Raw genomic sequence first — 22,319 nt, 5'->3', positions numbered from 1 at the left:
ACGGTTCACACAGTATCAGTTTTGAAACACTTTTGAAAAGGTCTTTCCTGTTTATTCATTCAGGTAGAGATTATTTCGAATAAATACAGCGATCTTGTGAACATAATCCATTACCTTTATTTTTGGTAGTCACAATCCTAACGGAACTGGAGCAGACTGGGTATTGCAGCACGTCCTCATGCACCAACGATGCCCAGCAGGTGGTGGAAAGGAACGCCCTACCAAAAGAACTCCTAAAGAACCTTATGGCCAGCTTGGGAGCAAGTTGCGGAGCGTGCTTTGCCGTCCGTGGTGATCACACAACCTACTAAGAACCATGTCCCGCCTTTTGCAACGTGCAGGAGACCATCATAAATTGCGGTGACGTCAGTGTAATTATTGTCTTTGAATAAATGTGTCATTACTGTTCGTCTCACTGGCGTATTTCTTTCAGTCACCTTCTGTCCTATACTGTAGCAGTACGGTCCAAGTTTCATCGAGCTATGTTAATTGGCAGTGACAGATCATGCGAAAGTTATTTTCAACCTATACCTATCTAAAATTCTATAAACTCCGTCTTAAGAGGTCTCTGAAGGTCCGACGGTATCGACTAACCGAATCTGGATGCGGATGTGGGAAGCATGTGGTCTCCCGGTCGTTGTCAGTTTTGGCGACCGGAGCTGCAACTTCTGAGTCAAGTAGCTCCTCAATTGCGTCATAAGCGTTGAGCGCACCCTGCTTCCCCAGAGAGCTTGACAGATCCGGACGGTCACCCATTCAAGTGACAGACAAAGGCGACAGCCCTCAACTTTGGTGTTGTGACTGGAACCGGTATTACCACTGTGGCAATGCCGTTGGCAAATTATACATGTAAGCGTATATTAAAATGACTTGGGTAACAAAAACCAAACAGATTTTAAGGTAACAACGCATGTCATTTTTCATATTAAGGCAGTGTACGCGTCATAAAAGAAAACCAGCATTTAAAGTTTAAATCAACCACCACCGTCTATAGTAGGATGTTTACGTTGCTGGTGAGCTGCACGGCGCCGTCGACATGGCTCGGACAGGGTGGCACAGCACATCACTCTGGGCGCAGGGACAGTTTCCCGTGGACGAGGATTACCAGCGTGCGGGTGGGTCACGATATACTGGGCAGGTGGTTTATAGGAACTGAGTGCAGCTTCCGTACAGTCGAGAAATTTCATTTGAAAGAGACGCTGAGTGCTTTAGATTGGCCACAGTTGGCCAGATGCGATCCAAGACGAAGTAGTGTACTTTTTTTCTTGTTTTTGTACAGGAGAAGGTGTCATTGTACAGTCTTTGGGATGGGAGGAAGGAAAGACGCCCGAGGCGGCGGAGAAAAGACGCCAGAGGGGAAAAGAAAGCAGAGTGGCGCCTCGCCTCGACTGGATCATCGTAACTGTGGGGCCAGTCGCAGCCGCACGGGCGCAGTGGCGGTCGCAGTCCCGTGCCGGCAGCGATAATTGCGGCCGCTGGTAGCGGAGGCCGCGCGGCCAGTGCGCGTGTCTGGAGAGAGTAACGAGAGAGAGAGAGAGAGAAAGAGGGAGACAGAGTGGGGGAGGGGGAGAGTGGGGGAGGTGGTGGGGGCAGGCCGGGCCGGCGCAGCGGCGGCGGCCGCGCCAGCCCGCGGCCAGTGGACGGCCGGTCGCCGCGCGCTGCGGACTGTGCTCTCCGGACGACTCCAGCGCCTCCAGTTCCAGGTCGCCGCGTGTCACGTGCTCGCCGCGCAGACCAGCTGCCAGACGGACGCCAGCCAGCTGCCCGCTGACCCGCTGCTGCCTCGCCGAGCCAAGGTACTGTGCGACGCGTGTCCCCGCCTCTCAGCACACACGCCGTGTGACAGCTCCGCTATAATGTTTACTCTCCTCTCGGCACGCCGCTGCAACGTCGCCGCCGCACGCCGAAACTCACACGTATCAGCTTTCTCGTAACTGTCCGACATACACTACTGCCAACGTTCTTCTTCTGTGACCATTTCTCCAGTGTTACGCTGGCGACATCTGCTGGATCGAAACCTTTCCGACAGTTCAAGAAGTTGCATGTTTCCCGGAGTGATAATCGTCTATAATAGCTGTTGTACCCGAGGGATGGGTAACAGGACCAGTCTTTTTCGTGTTAACATCGACAACAGAGCGCATAGCTTTTGTTACAGTCTCAGATTTTTGTCAGATGATGCAGTTGCTTCTGTGGAAACACTATCCCGTAAAACTGCAGTAATATCCAGCGTGTTGCGTCGTCTTCAAGTTTCCTGGAAGGCCAAAACTGTGTGCCGGTTCGGGACTAGAATCCCGAATCTTTCCTACATGGGCAAATTTCAGTATCCTATTAAATCTCGAAAAAATATCAGCTTGATACGAATATTGACAACTTGCTCTTGATGTAGAGAAATACAAAGTTGGGTTCTTCGCGAAAAACGTAAAAGTGTGTCATTTTCCAGCTACAGAATTAATTACTCAAAACCAGAGTGTGCCATCTCGCGTAAAGATTTGGAAGCAACACTGTGTGGAGGTATGAAACGCAACAACCACAAACTGTAGGGCACGATTCATTTGTAAGATATTGGGAGACTGTAATTTGTCTACAAAAAAATTGCATACAAAACACTTTTACGGCCCTTACTTAAAACTTGGTGGATGTATAGCACCCTTATCAAATCGAATTAACAGGTGACATCGAGCTTGTACACAGAAGAGCGATACGAACAGTCACAAGCTCGCTTGACTGCAGACTGACACTCCAAGAAAGTCACTGTAAAACTCTCGAGAAGCTGTTCACAGAGACAAAAGAACCGCATTCCAGGTCGGAAACTAGGAATATTAAGCAGAGATTGTGCAGATAAAATTAGATAAAAACATCGCACACTGGTGTAAGAGCAGTCCGTGAAAAGAACGGGAAAATACTCTACATAAGCTGTAATAAAAATTACCCTCTGCCACACACTTCGCTTTTGTTCTTGGCGTACAGATCCAGATGCTGTTCGTTCGAGAGGTCAATTTCCCCTGTTGCAGCAATGGCTTGTTCATTACACACTGATAGGGTATCAGAAAATTTCATTCATGCACTTACGTACCCGACAACTTATCTGTTCAGCTTGACGCGTGTTTTCGAAGTGTCCGATGTACCAAGAACTTCAATTTATCACACGTTACGCAAGCTCTGTCTGGGTGCAGGCGATACACCAGCCGTAAGAAATCCATTTTTCTCCAATGTGATATCAACAATGCAGTCCTCAGAGATTTTCGCTAACACTTGTGAGTGGATTTGCGCCTCGAACAACTACACTACTGGCCATTAAAATTGCTACACCACGAAGATGACGTGCTACAGACGTGAAATTTAACCGACAGGAAGAAGATGCTGTGATACGCAAATTATTAGCTTTTCAGAGCATTCACACAAGGTTGGCGCCGGTGGCGACACCTACAACGTGATGACGTGAGGAAAATTTCCAACCGATTTCTCATACACAAACAGCAGTTGACTGGCGTTGCCTGGTGAAACGTTGTTGTGATACCTCGTGTAAGGAGGAGAAATGCGTACCATAACGATTCCGACTTTGATAAAGGTCGGATTGTAGCCTATCGCGATTGCGGTTTATCGTATCGCGACATTGCTGCTCGTGTTGGTCGAGATCCAATGACTGTTAGCAGAATATGGAATCGGTGGTTTCAGGAGGGTAATACGGAACGCCGTGCTGGATCCCAACGGCCTCGTATCACTAGCAGTCGAGATGACAGGCATCTTATCCGCATGGCTGTAACGGATCGTGCAGCCACGTCTCGATCCCTGAGTCAGCAGATGGGGGTCGTTTGCAAGACAACAACCATCTGCACGAACAGTTCGACGACGTTAGCAGCAGCATGGACTATCAGCTCGGAGACCATGCCTGCGGTTACCCTTGCCGCTGCATCACAGACAGGAGCACCTGCGATGGTGTACTCAACGACGAACCTGGGTGCACGAATGTCAAAACGTCATTTTTTCGGATGAACCCAGGTTCTGTTTACAGCATCATGATGGTCGCATCCCTGTTTGGCGACATTGCGGTGAACGCACATTAGAAGCGTGTATTCGTCGCCATACTGGCGTATCACCCGGCGTGATGGTATGGCGTGCCATTGGTTACACGTGTCGGTCACCTCTTGTTCGCATTGTCGGCATTTTGAACAGGGGACGTTACATTTCAGATGTGTTACGACCCGTGGCTCTACCCTTCATTCGATCCCTGCGAAACCCTACATTTCAGTAGGATAATGCACGACCGCATGTTGCAGGTCCTGTACGGGCCTTCCTGGATACAGAAAATGTTCGACTGCTGCCCTGGCCAACACATTCTCCTGATCTCTCACCAACTGAAAACGTCTGGTCAATGGTGGCCGAGCAACTCGCTCGTCACAATACGCCAGTCACTACTCTTGGTGAACTGTGGTATCGTGTTGAAGCTGCATGGGCAGCTGTACCTGTACACGCCATCCAAGCTCTGTTTGACTCAATGACTTGGCGTATCAAGGCCGTTATTATGGCCAGAGTTGGTTGTTCTGGGTACTGAGTTCTCAGGATCTATGTACCCAAATTGCGTGAAAATGTAATCACATGTCAGTTCTAGTATAATATATTTGTCCAATGCATACCTGTTTATCATCTGCATTTCTTCTTGGTGTAGCAATTTTAATGGCCAGTAGTGTAGTTGTCTGTCAGCTAGGCGAGCGCGTTCGTCGCGACAAAGTATTTTCATATATCAGTTTCTCGATGACGGTGTCGATTTGGCATACTAAATGCAATAGATTAGCCGAAATAATTTCATGCTACTAAGTATTCGAAGAATTTTCGAATCGTTTGGTGTTTGTCTTCGAAGTGTCAGATTCTTGAAGAGACGTAGTATAGACTGCACCCTAACCGCAAGGGTGTCATTTTTCTTCAAGATGGTGACAACATGCTATTTCTCTGAGAATTTCGCTGATTGGTACGCTTGCAGTTGCGGAACTGTCAATGGGTGCTCGTCAGTTTGACACACAAGCGCTTTCAGTATTTTCAAATTTTCTTTCCTCGGCGGATTCATGCATTACATAGATTCGATCAATTACTTATGATACACGAACTGGAAACGGCAAAGAGTGTTCTCGGAAGTTCAATGATTGTTAACGTATCTTAGACTATTTCGTCAACTCTCACATCTGGTTTTTTGTAACGGATAACCTAAACACCAGTTTGACGCAACACGTTAATACATTCTATTTATTACGCATGATAGATCAACCCAAAAGATTTTATCATTTTCAGTAAAAGAATACCTGTTTCATTTTTCCTTCGCTCACGCCTGCGTCGTACCTGCTAATAACCATGCCAGTTTATTAACATTACATCCTGCATTGCGAGCAGATTAAGTAGCCATTTCTCTCATTGCAATCTGTAAACAGATCTGAACCTTTCTCACAACATAAACCGCTGTGACAATTTCGTTTCTGTCAATTTACTTAAGTGTAACCATTCTTGTTTACATGCGCAATAATGTGAAGTGCAGTGTTTGTCTAACCTCGATCGGTGTCTTCTTGATCATGTAGATCGAAACTGATTTAAATCGTAAAACTCTTTTGTTTATTTACCAGTTTCTCCACGTGTGAATGATGATGATGATGATGATGATGGTTTGTGGGACGCTTAACATCGTGGTCATCAGCGCCCGTAAAAGTTTCAAATCTTTCCATTTCCCGAATGATGATGAGATGATGAGGACAGCACAAACACCCAGTCCCGGGGCGGAGAAAATCACCGACCCGGCCGGGAATCGAATCAGGGACCCCGTGATCTGTGTGGAAAATACAATTCGGGATGCTTCAACTTCTTTGTCTCGCAGATTCAGTTTCATAAAGTTTTCCTCGCATTACTTGACGTAAAATCAGTGTCGAAAAATATGGATTATTAGAGCACTAATTAGAAATTTAACATTTAATTAGTGTTCTGTTCCATTGTCTTTAATCATTTCGGCAAAACCATCCTCATTGCATCCTAGCATTTCTTATTTTTAATTTATGATAAGAGACTTTTCACAGTACGTTTTTTCCTGTGTACCGGACATTAATTTTGTGAAAATAAGTGTAATATGCTGGAGTCGGCTTTCACTCATTCTTGTAACTGCAGTTAGCTCGAAATTTCCATTTTCTGCGTGAAGTTTCAAGTTCATCTTTCAGTGTAAATAATTACTGAGAGAATCCCGCCTTGTTTTCTGCATTCAGCAAATGAGTTTACTTACGACTACAGATAAAAGACATAACGTTCACATGGCCGGCCGGGGTGGACGAGCGGTTCTAGGCGCTACAGTCTGGAACCGCGCGACCGCTACGGTCGCAGGTTCGAATCCTGCCTCGGGCATGGATGTATGTGATGTCCTTAGGTTAGTTAGGTTTAAGTAGTTCTAAGTCTAGGGGACTGATGACCTCAGATGTTAAGTCCCATAGTGCTCAGAGCCATTTGAACCATTTTTGAACATAACGTTCACATCATTCGCTGCTACCTTGATAGTGGTGTGTAGGAATACAACCTACATCGAGTGTTGGAGTTTTGTTTTGTTATTCTGCTAAAAATTCATGGAGCGACAGGATGCTTAATTTGTGAGTTGGGCATAACTCCCTCCAAATTTGTGCGCTACGAGAAATTTTTGGGCGAATTGTGAGTGGGAATTTCTCTGAACGAATTTAAATTGTGAACACAGATTGGCAGCTGCATCCATTTCTGATGGTTTCTCTCTTCCCACATTCTTTTATTTTCGCGGTGAACGTGTATTCGACTTCACATTCGACACTCCCACTCAATACACCAACTCCCACCGGTATTAGTCCAGTAAAATTACAGCGAAAAACAGGCTCTTAAATGTGCAGACTAATTTTAGGGCCGAGTTTCTTTATTTTACAAAAACAATGAAAGAAAAAAATTTTTTGATAAGAATCAGTTTATTATTTCTTAAAATATTCGCCTTTAAAATTTGTACACTTTTGCATACGTTGGAACCACTTCTGGAAACATTTTTCCACTCTTCATGTTGCTGTCTCAAAAACATTGGAAGTATTCGATAGGTCCTTGATGTGATAAAAGTCGTTGTCGTCGTATCTTTTAAAACTTCTTGCCAGATTAAAACTGTGTGGTTAGCCGGGACTCGTACCTGGGACTTTTGTCTTTCGCTGGCAGGTGCTTCATTATCTTGCATATTTTGTTTGATGTAAGGAAACAAAAAGAAGTCGTCCTGTATTTAACCAGCCGAATACTGGCAATGAGATATTAATTCGATATTTTTGGGCGTCAGATAATTAATGCTTAACGTACTCGTAACGGCGTATTTATCGCAGTAAAGAATTCGACAATATCTCGCGATGTGAAGTTGAGCATCAATAGTGGATCAAAAATGGTAACCGAAAGCTTTTCTAGACTACTAGCGTCAGGAGATGTAGTGGTAGAGACGTTCAGAGAGAATTTGTACAATTTCGTGAGTAAGTATCCTGATCGTGCCTGTTGTTATAGGGTGTGACCCAACCTTGCCAAGTGTAGATTAGGAGAGTCTCGCTATCAAAACTGGTGCTAGAGACAGGGATTCGGGCGACACTATTCTGAATGTCTTGCCCAAAAATTACTTCGATAATTAGAGAAACAACTCGAGAAGGTAACATCTTTGACCCCATAGCAACAACCAGACATGAACTTCCTGAATCATTTAACTCAGAGTAAGGTATCAGTGATCATAAGGCTGTAACAGCATGTACAACAAGGAATATAAGAAAGGTAGGAGAATATTTTTTCTTAGCAAGAATGACAGGGCACGAATTTCAGAGCATCTGAATAATCAATATTAATTATTCAGTGCTGGGGACGAATATGTGGAGCACAGATGGAAAAAGTTCAAAAGCATCTTTCAATATTCCTTAGACAAGTATGTTTCGAGCAAGATCTTTAGGGATGGGAAAGAACGATGATGATTTAATAGCCGTGTTAGAAAACTGTTACTTAGACAAGGAGAGCTTCATCACAGATTGAAGAGAAGTCGAAACCTAACTGACATACAAAAGCTAAGCGAAGCCAAAATGAGCGTAAGGAGACCAATGAGAGAAGCGTTAAATGACTTTGAACATAAGATTGTGCCAAGCAATCTGAGTAAAAACTCTAAGAAATTTTGGTCTTACGTGAAAATTCGAGAAATTGGAGCTACTACAGAGGATTAGCGAGAATCATTCTTCGTACGCACCATTCGCAAGTGGAACGGGACTGGGGGATCAGCCAGAACACCTTCCGCCAGATATCTGACACCTGGCATTACTTTCGTAGCGTCATCAGTGACTTTTGACAAACAAATTGTTGTATACGATTCAGGATCCACTAAACCAATCGTCACGACAGACTCAGTCCAAGTAAATAGACAAGTGATCATTTTCATAGAAGTACTTCGCGAAGGATCCACTTCTGTTGGTTTACGCTCATCTTGCAGTGCCCTAACAGTTTGCTGCTGCTTGGTTTCCAGCTCTATAAAAGTTGTATCTCACCTTTAGACGTTGTATACGGCTTTTGCATTTCCTCAGCATATCTTTGCATCATATTACTGGAGCGCGTATTTGAGCTTTGGTCAATTTGTGCGGAATCCATCGCGATCTTTCTGGTTCATCGCTGACGGAAGCACAACCACGATGAAGTCTCCAAAACCATTGTAAACAATATTTTCTACACATTTCTAAATACATACTCCGAAAGCCTTCATATGATGCATGACGAAAGGTCCTCTACTAGTAGTAGTAGTAGTAATTTCCTTTTCTGTTTCGCTCGCAAATAGAGCGAGGGGAAAACCAATTGTCCACAAGCCTCTGTACGAACCCTAATTTCTCCTATCTTGTTTTAATGCTCCTTACAAGAAATGTGCTTTGGTGGGCAGTAGATTCGTTTTGCAGTCAGCCGCAAATGCTGGTTCTCTAATTTTTCTCAACAGCATTTCGTGAAAAAAAAGTCGTCTTCCCTCCAGGAATTCTCGCCTGAGTTGCCGAAGCATCTCCGAAATACTTGCGTGTTGATCGAACCTACCGATAACAAACCTAGCGACACGTCTCTGAATTGCCTCGATATCTTCATTTAATCCGACCTCGTGGGGATTCCAAACACTCGAGAAGTACTCAAGAAGAGGTCGCACTAGTGCTCTATATGCGTTCTCCTTCATACATCTACATCTACATACATACTCCTTAAGTCACCATACGGTGCCTGGCGTAGGGTACCCTCTACGACAACTAGTCGTTTCCTTTTCCGTTCCATTCGTAGATAGAGCGAGGAAAAAACGACTGTCTATATGCCTCCGTATAAGCGATAATTTCTCGTATCTTCGTGGTCCCTACGCAAAATGTACGTTGTCCGCAGTAGGATCGTTCTGCAGCCAGCTTCAGATGCCGGTTTTCTAAACTTTCTCAGTAGTGTTCTTCGAAACGAATGTCTTCTTCCCTCCAGGGACTCGCATTTGAGTTGCCAAACCATGCCCGTAACACTTACACGCTGATCGAACCTACCGGCAACAAATCTAGCAGCACGCCTCTGAGTTGCTTCGATGTCTTGTTTCAATCCGATCTGGTGCGGATCCAAACGATTCGTGCAGTACTCAAGAATAGGTCACACTAGGGTCCTATATGCGGTCTCCATTTCAAATGAAGCACACTTTTCAAAAATTCTCCCAGTAAACGAAGTCGAACATTCGTCTTTCCTACCACAGTCTTCACATGCTCGTTCACATCGCTTCACAACATTACGCCCAGGTATTTAAACGACGGGACTGTGTCAAGCAGGACACTATTAATGCTGTATCCGAACATTACGAGTTTTTTTCTCTACTCTTCTGCATTAAATAGCATTTTTCTACATTAAGAGCCATCTGGCATTCATCACGCCAACTAGAAATTTTGTCTAGGTCCTCTTGTATCACCCACAAGTCACTTATCTCAGACACCTTATTGTACAACATAGCATCACCCTGTCCGCCAGATCATTAATGTATACAGAAAATAGTTGAGTAGTGTCGCACTCTGACGCACTCTCGATGTTACCACATCTCCGATGAACACTCGCCGTCGAGGAAAACATACAGAGTTCTAATAGTTAACAAGTCTTCGAGCCAGTCAGATATCTGGGAGCCTATTCCGTATGCACGTACCTTCGTTAATAGTCTGCGGTGGGTACCGTGTCGAACGCTTTTCGTAAATCTAGAAATATGGAATCTGCCTTTTGCTCTTTATCCATAGTTCGCGGTATATCATGTGAGAAAAGAGCCAGCTAGGTTTCGCACGAGCGATGCTTTCTAAAACTGTGCTGATCCATGGACATGAGCTTTTCGGACTCTAGGAAATTTATTATATTCGAACACAGAATATGGTCTAGAATTCTGCAGCAAACCGATATTAAGGATATTGGTTTCTAATTGAGGGGGCCGTTCTCTTACGCCTGTCATATGCAGGAGTCACGTGCGCTTTTTTCCAGTCACTTATAGATGAGGTACACTTTCCTAGAATTCTCGCAATAAATCAAAGCCTCCCCTACCACCGTTGTTAATGCTTGTACCACTACATATCGCTCTGCAACGCTACGCCTGATATTTAATCTGGGTGACTGTGCCAAGCAACACACCTCTTATACTATATTCGAACGGTACAGAACCGTTTATCCAACTCATCTGCATTAATTTAGATTTTTCTACATTTAGAGGAAGCAACCATTCATTATGCCAAATATAAATGTTTTTTGAGTCATCGTGTATCCTACAGTCAATCAACACCGTCACTTTCTCGTTCACTACGGCTTCATCAGCTAACAGTCGCAAATTGCTGCTCACCCTATCCGTCAGACCATTTATGCATGTAGAGAACAAGAGCAGTCCTGTCACACTTCTCTGGGGCAATCCTGACGATATCCTTGTGTCCTATGAACACTCGCCGTCGAGGACAACATACAGGTTTCTATTACTTAAGAAGTCTTCGAGGCCCTGAAGGTGGCTGATTACCCAAAGCCGAACCAAATGGTTAGAGGCATTATTACTGAGGAGACGAGATACTGGCAGAAGTAAAGCTGTGAGGACCGGGCGTGAGTCGTGCTTCGGTAGCTCAGATGGTAGAGCACTTGCCCGCGAAAGGCAAAGGTCCCGAGTTCGAGTCTCGGTCGGGCACACAGTTTTAATCTGCCAGGAAGTTTCATTATTACTGAGTTACATCTTCACGCAAATCGTTAAAACTCATCCAATGCAAACTTTCGCATGAAGTTTCCAACCCTCCACTACCCTGTTTCTTTTAACGCTCATTGTAACGGATCTACTCCTATAGTTTCTGAGCTGCCATTGTTTTTAGTTGTAGCAAACTACAAATTTTAAGACAATACTAATGTCACTACTCACTAGCGCCATGCAGGGTGCGTTCATAAAAAACATGTAAAGTCACACTCGTGTTGGTGACCAACTTTTACGAGATCAGAAAGATGTCTGATAGAGCGTGCGTCACAGCACCATCAAACGTCCGTGGAAACACGTAACTTACACGGTAATATTCCTTATTCAGGATGTCCATAAAGTCTCGCTATCGTTTCAAAAATCCAAGCGTGTGAAGTATTAAGTGTAGAGCACCGAGGTTTTTTGCAAAACGTTTAGCAGCTCTCGAAGTTCTTTCGGCTTGTGCCCCATTTGTCGCTAGAAGGACATCAAGGCGATATTCGACTTCTCCCACTGCAGCATTATCAGTTCTGATTGCTTCATTGATTCGTGGACGAACAGTAGCGAGGTCATTGACTGGTGTTACGCGCACGCACTCCACAAAAAGGATGTGTGGTGGTGAAACATCGGAAGGGCGCGTGGGCCGTGTGATGGGGCCATCACGACCTATCCTCCTCTCAAGAACTGTCATTCAGAAAATCCTGAACGCTCAGCTCCAATGGCGGGGTTGGTTGGTTGAGCCGGCCGGAGTGGCCGAGCGGTTCTAGGCGCTTCAGTATGGAACCGCGCGACCGCTACGGTCGCAGGTTCGATTCCTGCCTCGGGCATGGATGTGTGTGATGTCCTTAGGTTAGTTAGGTTTAAGTAGTTCTAAGTTCTAGGGGACTGATGACCTCAGCTGTTAAGTCCCATAGTGCTCAGAGCTATTTGAACCATTTGGTTGGTTGATTTGGGAGAGGGGACCAGACAGCGAGGTCATCGGTCCCATCAGATTAGGGAAGAATGGGGAAGGAAGTCGGCCGTGCCCTTTCAAAGAAAGCGATTTAGGAAAAACGTGGAAAACTTAAATCAGGATGGCCGGACGCGGGTTTGAACCGTCGTCCTCCCGAATGCGAGTCCAGTCTGTTAACCACTGCGCCACCTCGCTCGGGCCATGGCGGAGCATTGTGATAATGGATGATAATGGACAGCTGCAGCTCTTCGATCTGTGATAGCAGGAACTGTTCCACCATGTCCATACGAACATTCCCCGTTTCTGTTTTCTCTGCGAAGAGAAATAGGCCCATCATCCTATCCTCCATTATGCCACATCAAAAATTAAGCTTCGGACTATGACGGATGTGTTCACTTGTGTTGTGATAGTTTTCGCAGCCCCAAATCACAATGTTGTGTTGATTCACATGTGGAACGTTGCTTTATGTAAAGACAGGCATTAGGTAGTCTTGTCAGTATCTATATATGCCATCGTGGAATACGCCAATGAAAACGGCATAGGACGATCCTTTGCCCGGAATGTTTGTACCATTAGGTCTTTTTACACAAAAAGGCATAACCGCTTATTTAACACTTTATGGACAGTTGATCTCGCTTCGTGCAATCCGCGTGGTGCACGAGGAATTGACTTCTATGTGCTCAGTTCAAATGAGTTTGCAATCTGTCAACAAATGCTGGAGACACAGGGGGTCATCCACTTTGAGGAAGGACTTTGACACTGCATGTCCCTTTAAAGAGACCACCTAATTATCCTTGTTGTTGCCGGTGGTGCGTTCCCATTCTGGCGTTAGCAATTTCGCAGTACTGTTATCAAAGATTTGTATTGTGCATACGGATGATACGTGTCTCCTTCTCCTGGTCTGTCGTCATTTTGATGCACTCCATGTCAGATCTGTAACAAAGGACAAAGTAAAAAAAAATTAAAAATTGTTTAACGTTTCACAACAAATCTCGATTCTCTATCTCCAATAGTTAAATGGTAGCAGGTCTTTATGGCCACCTTGTACTTCATACGTTGTTAATACAATGATGAAGACATATCACCTGCCACAGCCGCCAAAACGCTCGAGCTTGATCGATATCATTGTAGCAATCAAAGCTGCGCTCAGCCAAACTACGGTTCGGTCGTTTTGGTGCAGTACATAAATGGCGTAGTGAATGGTAGGATTATCAGAAGTACTTTTAGCATTGGTAGGGAAAGAAACATAAATGGATGCGTGAGAGAGGAACTGGGATTCGACGGCTTCTCTTTGTTTTTTGTTTTTTTATATTTTTTTTATTTGTTTGTTTGTTTTGCACGTAATAAAACAGCATATCGTTTGCTGTCAGTCCACTGAGTATCTTATAGTCTTCCAAAATATAAATTGCATTTTATAAGTAATAAAAATGAGTTGATCGCGTAACTTATGCGCTTCTACGTAACCGAAGAAATTACTTCTGATGCAAGTACGGTTCACATGCACAAACATAAAGAATCTATATAATTTTTGTCGTTAATTGATGAAAGGTAAGAGTTTCCTGTTATTACTGATAAGTTTGAAAGTCTGTGAAAAGCACAAACATGTTTTATATAAGCTCGTCGAAGTATTGAAACAATATTTGATATGCTTTTGTTTTGCGTCTCTTTTTTGATTTTTACCCTTTTGTGTGGAAACTGCGTTTTCTAGCGCTACATGATAAATCTGTATTGTTTTTATTTCATTTTGCTGAAACATCCTTGAGTTTCACGTTACAAATCAACAATTTTCGAATAAAACCTGGATTCAACACTGACAGTTTCAGTTTTGCTGTAATTACTTTTACTTTTAAATAACAGACAGCAGGACAACTATGTAGAACAAAAATGTTTCGTAGATTAAGTGGCCCTTTGTATATCCTCACTCAGTTTGTAGACGGTTTACCGCACCCCGTTTCTAGGGAAACATAGTAAGAGATTGATCGCATACGCATACACAGCGATCGGAACGAGGTAACGCTCGATATATGCAACACACCTAAAGCCACGTAACGCGGCTACTATCTTAACTGACCAAAGCTACTAGCAAAACTATCGTAGTCTACACTTACTTATGATAGTCCACGGTAGCATCCGTTAGTATTACAGCTCTAGTAGCAAGTAATCAGAAGCGTCGCACTCGAAGACAGCTCCAGCAAAAATATTTCAAGCCGTGTATCGGATGGAGTGACAGTGCGCTGGGTCCCCCATGTCTGGCAAAAACTCGGAAGAGGTTGCTGGCCGCTCGTCGTGAATCTGTTATACCGCTCCGCACCGCGCATAGCGCGAAGTATTTGCAGCTGCGGTGCCAACGCACTCGCGGGACTCGGCATACAGCTTCTTCCCCTCCTGCAGGGCCACCACAGCGTACAGTCTCTTTTTTTTTTTTTTTTTTTTTTTTTTTGCCTTCTGCGGCATCTTGGCCTGTGCACTTTTATACACTACGCACAAATGATTGCCGTACAGAACGCTGCCTCTTTTGCGTAATTTCCCTTCGTACGAGCAGTTCACATGCCGGAGATAATAGGCATTCAAACGTCCTTTTCTGACATGCTATCCGTATTATTACGAAGTTCATCCTGCTGCCATCTGTCTCCCTGCATGTTCCATAGGCAGTCCTTCCGCAAGCCTCTTCATCTCAGAATAACTTCTGCAATATACGTCCGTTTGAATCTGGTTACTGTATTCGTTTCTTGGACTCGTTCAACATTTTTTACCCCTTACACTTAGTTCCAGTTCCAAACTGACAATTCTTTCATGCCTCAAAATGTGTTCTATGTAACGATGCCTTGTTTTAGTCAAGCTGTACCACAAATTTCTTTTTTGTCCAACTCGACTCAGCACCTCCTCATTAGTTACATGACCTACTCATCCAATCTTCAGCGTTCTTTTGTACCATCGCATTTCAAAACTGCTCACTTCTGTACCAACTCTTAGATTTAGAACTGCAATATTGTCCGTAACAATAACGTCTTCTAGTAGTGCTTCTTGATATATTCGTTCTATCTTATTTTAAATGTCTGCATTTGATTCCATTATTCATATTTTCTAGTCATTATGCTGTGGCTGTTATTTTGAAGTACAAAAGAACTGGGACTAGTAAAAAGCGATATTCGTTGTTATGTTCGTTCCCAAGATATACACCGAAAAAACATTGAGGATTCCAGGAGAAAAATAATCTGTGGATGGAAACCCATGTCCGAAATTGTGTTCTGCCAAGGCAACGGAATATCGCATTCATAGGAGACAAGGCCTATCATTGCAGTAGTCATCTCTCAACTAGCGATCGAAACAATTAGTTGTTATTACTGAATAACAAACGACGTTGCGAGACGTTCTCCCTACGATATTGATGATGAGCTCCCATACTCCGAGGAGCGTAGGGGACGATGCGGGAGACCCGCACCGTTGTACAAGGCAAGGTCCTAGTGGAGGTGGTTTGCCGTTGCCTTCCTCCGACCGTTATGGGGATGAATGTTGATGATGAAGACGACACAACAACACCCAGTTATCTCGAGGCAGGAAAAACCCTGACCCCGCCGGGAATCGAACCTGGGACCCTGTGTGAGGGCAGCGAGAACGCTACCGCAAGACCACTAGATGCGGACTCCCTACAATGAAATGATAATTAAATCAAGACCCTAAGCTGTCAACAGGCGTTGATATACTTCAACGGGCACAGTTGAAAATGTGTGCCCCGACCGGGACTCGAACCCGGGATCTCCTGCTTCTATGGCAGACGCTCTATCTATCTCAGCCACCGAGGGCACAGAGGATATTGCGACTGCAGGTATTTATCCCTTGCACGCTCCCCGTGAGACCCACTTTCCCAACTTAATGTCCATGCACTACATTCGTAGTGCCCCTGCCCATTACACTCATTAGTCGTGGCAATCTTACCGAGTCCCGTAAGAGTTCAGGCAATGCGTGTGCACACAGTACAGAAGAAGATCAATGGCCGGTTAGCCCTAACTATATGAGGATGGTATCTGTTCTTTCGAATATGTCCGAAAGAACAGATGCCACCTTCATATATGTTCTCCCTACAGTCTGTCAGCGTACAAAATCACGTTTGCTGCCGAACGGGTGGCCTAGTGGCAGGCACCAGTGCCTATAACTCCCATGCTCAGTAGCGTCGTTGGATGACGTTTCCGGACACGAGTTCCTATTCTAGATTTGTTCCTCAAGACACCCTCTATAACCCCTCGAACTTCCTCGCAACATTTCTGGAATACCATGTATATGTCCACTGTCATCAGCATGCAACTTTCGAAAATATGGGCCTTGGAGTTTCGACCAAGAAAATCTCTGCTGCGACACAAAATCTTTGAACACTCTGTGGTTTGTCTAATGCCTGATTTGCACGTAATAGTTGTTCCCCATGGCAATGTTTGTGTATTGCTGTGAAACTAATATAACTGGAAAACATAAATTATATTTTCCAGAGTGATACGCGCACCAGGATTAAATCCATGGATGCTAACAACTGTGATTAATACCCTCAAGTCGACCTTATGATGTAGACAATTCCTAACACCACGCCACATTAAATGTTTACTTGTTTCATTTTTTCTATCTTGACACAGCTAAAGAAAGACTTCCACAATGCTACAAACAATCATTAAAAACATGTACCATTTGATGATAAGCAGCTAGGCGACTTGTAACCGGTCATGCTTTAATAATAACTGAACCATCACAAATGCGACTATTTGCAGTTAATTCGAAATGTTTTGTTCAGCACCAACGCAGTGTGCCACATTCATCCATTACGAAAGTTTTATATTTTTTTTTTTAGATTCTATTCTTCCTTGCCAGTACTCGTTTCGAACATTTTGTCCATTTTCAGATGGCTGCGTCGCACTTGGTTATTGAGCGTTTACAACCCAGCTGTATCTGAAAACATGCATTTTCCATGTAGTACGAAATGTCACGTTCATTCACTTACCACCGCTGTACGCACTTTTATCAGTGGAGTTACGAATGTTCCGAAAGGGTGGGTTGCCGCCAAAATTTGGACGCTCCGAAATGCGAGACCAGCATGTAAGCGCCATGTCACAATCCATGGTTACAGAAATACCTGAAAACGTACGATTGAAGATAAGATCTCATAGGAGACAGAACTCGGTAAATCGTTCTTACTGGGCATCATCAAAGGCGAGGATACCACCCAGCATACCACAAGATAGAGCGACAGGACCGTTGTTGTTCTTCAAATGGTTCAAATGGCTCTGAGCACTATGGGACTTAACTATTGTGGTCATCAGTCCCCTAGAACTTAGAACTACTTAAACCTAACTAACCTAAGGACATCACACACATCCATGCCCGAGGCAGGATTCGAACTTGCGACCGTAGCGGTCCGCTGTTGTTCTCGACATGTGTAAACGACCTGGCGGATAACGTCTGCAGTTCTGTTAAACTGCTCGCAGACGACGCCGTTTGGATTCAGATGTTGCAGTTGGTAACTTGTTCAAAATGCAGAGAGACTTTCAGGTGATCACCACCTTATGGATAGACTGCCAGTTGACTGTGAATCGAAACAGATGTAATTTAATCAGCGTAAGCAGACGATTAGCTCTGCGGTCAGCGATCAGTTGCTGGAATCAATCACAACATTATTGTACCTACGAGGTTCTGTCTAGTCATGTAAAGTCAATGATGACATACATCTAGTCGTGGGGAAGGTATATGTCACACGTAGATTTATCGGGAGAATTGTAAGGAAGTGTAATTCACACAAGAAAGACGTCGCTTACAAAATCTTCGTTTGACCAATCCTTGAGTACTGTTCATCGGTATGGGAACCAAAACGGGTTAACGGAAGAAAAACAAAAACATTCTGTCCTCATTGGCTCAGCTGAATGCTGTGCTTCTTCCCTTGACGAAGTCACGGTCGGTTTCCTTCTACGTCGTCATTGCTCTGAATGTGTCAACGATATAGTCGTCGACGGCACGTTAAACACCAACCTACCTTTTCAGTATCGTCGTATCGTTCATGTCTCTATCACCTACGAATAACTTTTACAAAGTAACTCCTGCTGAGAAGAAAAGCTCAAGAAACAAGACCTGGTTTTCAGCGAAGGTGCACGTACCGTTATCTTCCTACGTACATCACTTCGCATTATAAACTGAAGTCCCCCGCCGTGTTTTTTCTAGTTGTATATGAAGACTAATCTGAGGAGGACTACTGCAGGCACTACATGTCCCTGTCTCTAATATGTATGCTGATTCACAAGGAAGGTTGGTGCATATAATTTATTACAGCTAAGCCAGACAAGTAGTCCGGCCGTAGATATTCTGTGCTACCCGTGCCAACCGGTAATTATAATAATTACTTTCATCGTAAGATGCACACTCCCTTGGCGGATATTTTCCCACTGCCTTGGTTTTTTTGACGTCGTCAATGCCGTGGAAACCGAATATTAACAGCTATCTAAGAATGATTTATTCAATGGCACTACGTGTCCCTGTTTGATGCTGAACGTTTACATCTTTATCATCTTGCACTCTAAAACACGGAATAACTGTCAGAATCGGCGGCCTTCCTAATTTCAGTTACCTTTTAACAATACACGTTACGATATACTCGTACGCTGCTAAGAACAAAATGAAATTGGGTATATTTCTGGTCTCCGGAGGACCTGGTACCCACCCCTCGATTGAGAGGTTAAAACGTTTTGACACTTTTTGACCAAAGACAATGTCATATCGCTGAAAATCGTTCAGCGAGATTTTCGTAGCCTAATAAAGAAATTGTTTTCACGGCGACGGTGGTTTCCACCAAGAGCGGCGTAAACATCACTTGTCGCTTGTTTTGGCGGCGCTAGTTTCTGGGCCCCGTGGGGTAGCCGCGAGGTCTAGGTCGCCTTGCCACGGTTCCCGCTGCTTCCCCCGTCGGAGGTTCGAGTCCTCCCTCGGGCATGGGTGTGTGTGTATGTATGTGTATGTGTGTGCCCCAAGTTAGTAGTATGTAAGCCTAGGGACCGATGGCCTCAGCAGTTTGGTCTCATAGGAAATTACCACAAATTTCAAATTTTGCTAGTTTCTGTCGAAAATCAGTAATCTTTCGGGCAGCGTGCGATTTAAACGTCTGCAACGACAGCATAAAAGTACTTCAGTGTATTTTTTACGTTGGAATTTATTTTTAGTGTGTTTTATATGTGTTCTGCTGCCTTGATCCATTGAGCCACCCTCCAATACATGACATATTCAATCGCACACACACTTACACCGATGACTTGAATTCCAATAAAATCATAGAATGAATTAGGTTGTAAACTTGTAGCTGTCGAGGGAATTTCTCGTCACGTCTCTTAAAGAGCTATACTACTGAATGTTTCTCACATATTTATGCTACTCTGTCGCAAAAGGTCATAGTTACATTGAAAACAAAGACAAAATTGATGCCTGTATCTCGGAGGTTAATGTAGCTGCGAATGCGCGATGCTGTTTGTCTTATGATCCCCTGGCCTAAACGAAAAGAGATTGAGAATACTTTTAACGAGTCAACTGTTATGTCACGTGAGAAACCTAAGGTTATCACCTTCTGTGCTCCACGGACTGCGTTTCCGCAGCTGATGTTCCACTTTCTTCCTTGAACCCCAACATCCAGATCTCGCTTTCATACCGTAATAAAAGCAGAACCACAGTGTTGCCGAACGTAAATTTACCATTCGTTTATGTCAAAGCGTTAATTGAGTAATCCCACAATAACTGTTAAACCTCTTTCATTTATACGCTGAATCATTGTTATTCTTTAGATATATGCAGACTCTAAGGAATAAAATGTGAACACATGTTCAAGGATGATATCATTATGAACAATGTATGATCTGAAACTTCCTGGCAGATTAAAACTGTGTGCCCGGCCGAGACTCGAACTCGGGACCTTTGCCTTCCGCGGGCAAGTGCTCTACCATCTGAGCTACCGAAGCACGACTCACGCCCGGTACTCACAGCTTTACTTCTGCCAGTACCTCGTCTCCTACCTTCCAAACTTTACAGAAGCTCTCCTGCGAACCTTGCAGAACTAGCACTCCTGAAAGAAAGGATATTGCGGAGACATGGCTTAGCCACAGCCTGGGGGATGTTTCCAGAATGAGATTTTCACTCTGCAGCGGAGTGTGCGCTGATATGAAACTTCCTGGCAGATTAAAACTGTGTGCCCGGCCGAGACTCGAACTCGGGACCTTTCATATCAGCGCACACTCCGCTGCAGAGTGAAAATCTCATTCTGGAAACATCCCCCAGGCTGTGGCTAAGCCATGTCTCCGCAATATCCTTTCTTTCAGGAGTGCTAGTTCTGCAAGGTTCGCATGAGAGCTTCTGTAAAGTTTGGAAGGTAGGAGACGAGGTACTGGCAGAAGTAAAGCTGTGAGTACCGGGCGTGAGTCGTGCTTCGGTAGCTCAGATGGTAGAGCACTTGCCCGCGGAAGGCAAAGGTCCCGAGTTCGAGTCTCGGCCGGGCACACAGTTTTAATCTGCCAGGAAGTTTCATATCAGCACACACTCCGCTGCAGAGTGAAAATCTCATTCTGGAATGTATGATCTCACTGTTGATTTTGCTTTGAAGTCATAATTCCTGCCTTGTTACTAAGATTCATAACTTTTATACATTATGTCAAATATTAGATCTTATTTATGAATTCAATGTGGTGACATTTAAGAGCGTTTTACACCAGACGCGTTTCAATTTTGTTCATAAAATATCAAGAGTGGTCATTGATGCTTGTCGCTTTTCTTTTACAGTAAACGCCAACGATCACTGATGATGCTTTGTAAATCAAATTGAAACGCGTCTGGTGTAAAACACTCTTAAATCGTAGCGCATATAAGACATAAAAAATATTAAACGATAATAATAGCTACTTTAGAAGATGGCCATGCAAACAAAGATATCATGTTCAAAACAATTTTATTCTCTAGAAGACGAAAGTTGAAGCCTTCAGTTTCTGTAAGATAGTTTGAAAGTCTTTGACAAAAAGTGATTCGTTCAGGTCAGTGACTTCTGGTTTTCTTCCCATGTTCTCATTACTTTATGTTGATGCGGTATTCAGTCCGAAGTCTGACTCGATACAGTTCCTCAAGCTACTTTATCCTGTGCAAGTCTCTTCATCTCTAAACAACTACTGCAGCTTCTACCCCTTTCAACCCCCATATTGAAGTCGCCTCTTTGTCTGTACACTGGTTAAAGAGCGTGTCACATTGTTATTAATCCCATTCTTCTTGCCAGGATGGCGTACTGCATCCACTAGCTTGTGTGGTAGCGCGCTCTACTCAGGAAAATCAGTTTTGTTGATTTCCAAAGCATCTATCCTGGCGCATTCCAGTCAACAGTTGTCGCCTCAGTTTACATGACTGATCTCAAGAATAGCTAGGCCCATACCAGAACTTTTAACACTCGACTTATGAAACTGCTGAGTGGTATTGGCGTTAGCTTAGTCCTCCTGTAGGTCGTAAAATTCTCGTTTGGTTGCTCTAAAATTCGGCTGGGCTGTGAGTTTATCGGGACGGATACTGTGTGAATCAACAGCTTGCTGACCTCTTTGAGGGGTCGCCATTTACCACAGCACCGCCTGCGCGGTCACTGGTTCCATGTATCAGCAAGGAGCCAAACGGCGTAACGGCGAACGTACTGGAATCACACCCGAGAATGTCGGACTTTAAACACAAGTGCGGTCATAGAGATTTGAGGTTTCCTTGGTTTCTCGCAGGACGTTACCCTGGATGGAGAGTTATCTTACAGGCACAAAAGTAATTAGTGTACCCCGTGGATGCCGTAAAGTTGCACATTAATGACTTAGCGGACAGTACTAGATGAAATCTCGCACTTTTCAAAAATGACACAATTTTTTATGAGGTAAAATTTGCAGTTATATCCAGTGTAAGTAGGCTGTTCAGGTTTTTATGTTGGTAACGCCACGTAGCGCTCTGTATGAAAATCATTGACTGTGCTGTGTGCAGTCTGTGGTTGGTTGGCATTGTTGTAATATTCGCTATTGTAGTGTTGGGCAGCTGTATGCGAACAGCGCGTAGCGTTGCGCAGTGGGAGGTGAGCCGCCAGCAGTGGTGGATGTGGGGAGAGAGATGGCGGAGTTTTGAGAGCGGATGATCTGG

General features: G+C 44.2%; 1 protein-coding gene across 1 annotated transcript in view; it reads left to right on the top strand.

The window, feature by feature from the left end:
* The first annotated feature begins 1,682 nt into the window (after positions 1 to 1,682).
* The window catches only part of LOC124777449 (BMP-binding endothelial regulator protein), a 682,572-nt gene continuing 661,935 nt past the window's right edge, over positions 1,683 to 22,319 (top strand). Inside the window, exon 1 of the mRNA XM_047252865.1 lies at positions 1,683 to 1,796. The gene's annotated coding sequence lies outside the window, so the exon portion shown is untranslated. The remainder of the gene's footprint in view (positions 1,797 to 22,319) is intronic.

The sequence above is a fragment of the Schistocerca piceifrons genome, chromosome 2 (assembly GCF_021461385.2).
Source record: "Schistocerca piceifrons isolate TAMUIC-IGC-003096 chromosome 2, iqSchPice1.1, whole genome shotgun sequence".
Taxonomy (NCBI): Eukaryota; Metazoa; Arthropoda; class Insecta; order Orthoptera; family Acrididae; genus Schistocerca; species Schistocerca piceifrons.
This window is presented reverse-complemented; position numbering and strand designations above follow the sequence as displayed.